Source organism: Ovis canadensis, chromosome 4, assembly GCF_042477335.2.
Source record: "Ovis canadensis isolate MfBH-ARS-UI-01 breed Bighorn chromosome 4, ARS-UI_OviCan_v2, whole genome shotgun sequence".
NCBI classification, from domain to species: domain Eukaryota; kingdom Metazoa; phylum Chordata; class Mammalia; order Artiodactyla; family Bovidae; genus Ovis; species Ovis canadensis.
The window spans coordinates 594842-596650 of record NC_091248.1 but is presented as its reverse complement, the minus strand read 5'-3'; positions in this window follow the sequence as shown (position 1 = coordinate 596650).

The following is a 1809-nucleotide window of genomic DNA, read 5'->3' as shown; positions in this document are numbered from 1 at the left end:
GGAGCCCTTGGCAGTGTGCAAGCCACCGGCCCCTAAGCCCTCCCCAAGGACGCCTGGGGCCTAGGTGCAAAGGCAAGGCAGGCGCGGAGCTGAGGCCAGGAAGGCGCCAGTGGCGTCTCCAAGCCTCGCGCAGCCTGCTCCTTCCTGGGCAGGAAGACTAGCAGCGAGGCAAGTCTGGGCAAGGCTCGCCCAGAGCAGAGCAGCCTCGCGCCAGCAACTCTGCCAGAACGGGCCTCTGAGCATAGCTGGAGCTCTGCCGTCCTGGAGGCGCACTCGACTCCAGCCAAGGAGGGCTTGAACCAAACGAGGCTGGGCTGCCTCTTCTTCCCTCGAGGAGGCTCGCCTCCCCGCCAGCTGTTCACTCGGCTTCCAGGTGGGGGCGCTCTGCGCCTCCTGCAGGTCTTGGCTCAGGGGCTGCTTGCTCTGAGCTGGGGCTGTGGGCGGGAGCAGAGGCACGCAGGGGCAGGCCCCAACCAGCTGCACACGTCTCTGCTGGGGAGGAGAGCGCTAGGGAAGCTACGTGTGTGAGGCAGCTGCTGGGCGCCCAGGGAGTCAGCCTCCGGGTGTGCGGGGCTGCAGACCCCAGCCAGGGGCCCTGGGAGCCTGGTGCACTCCGTGCGGCGCTGAGCCTGGGCGGCCAAGCAACCGCTGGAGGAGCCCTGCACTGGCCCTTCCCTTCCCTCGCACAGAGCGCTTCCTGCTGGAGCCCTTGGCAGTGTGCAAGCCACCGGCCCCTAAGCCCTCCCCAAGGACGCCTGGGGCCTAGGTGCAAAGGCAAGGCAGGAGCGGAGTTGAGGCCAGGAAGGCGCCAGTGGCGTCTTCCAGCCTCGCGCAGCCTGCTCCTTCCTGGGCAGGAAGCCTAGCAGCGAGGCAAGTCAGGGCAAGGCTCGCCCAGGGCAGAGCAGCCTCGCGCCAGCAACTCTGCCAGAACGGGCCTCTGAGCAGAGCAGGAGCTCTGCCGTCCTGGAGGCGCACTCGACTCCAGCCAAGGAGGGCTTGAGCCAAACGAGGCTGGGCTGCCTCTTCTTCCCTCGAGGAGGCTCGCCTCCCCGCCAGCTGTTCACTCGGCTTCCAGGTGGGGGCGCTCTGCGCCTCCTGCAGGTCTTGGCTCAGGGGCTGCTTGCCCTGAGCTGGGGCTGTGGGCGGGAGCCCAGGCACGCAGGGGCAGGCCCCAACCAGCTGCACACGTCTCTGCTGGGGAGGAGAGCGCTAGGGAAGCTACGTGTGTGAGGCAGCTGCTGGGCGCCCAGGGAGTCAGCCTCCAGGTGTGCGGGGCTGCAGACCCCAGCCAGGGGCCCTGGGAGCCTGGGGCACTCCGTGCGGCGCTGATCCTGGGCGGCAAAGCAACCGCTGGAGGAGCCATGCACTGGCCCTTCCCTTCCCTCGCACAGAGCTCTTCTTGCTGGAGCCCTTGGCAGTGTGCAAGCCACCGGCCCCTAAGCCCTCCCCAAGGACGCCTGGGGCCTAGGAGCAAAGGCAAGGCAGAAGCGGAGCTGAGGCCAGGAAGGCGCCAGTGGCGTCTCCCAGCCTCGCGCAGCCTGCTCCTTCCTGGGCAGGAAGCCTAGCAGCGAGGCAAGTCTGGGCAAGGCTCGCCCAGGGCAGAGCAGCCTCGCGCCAGCAACTCTGCCAGATCGGGCCTCTGAGCAGAGCTGGAGCTCTGCCGTCCTGGAGGCGCACACGGCTCCAGCCAAGTAGGGCTTGAGCCCAACGAGGCTGGGCTTCCTCTTCTTCCCTCGAGGAGGCTCGCCTCTCCGCCAGCTGTTCACTCAGCTTCCAGGTGGGGGCGCTCTTCGACTCCTGCAGCTCTTG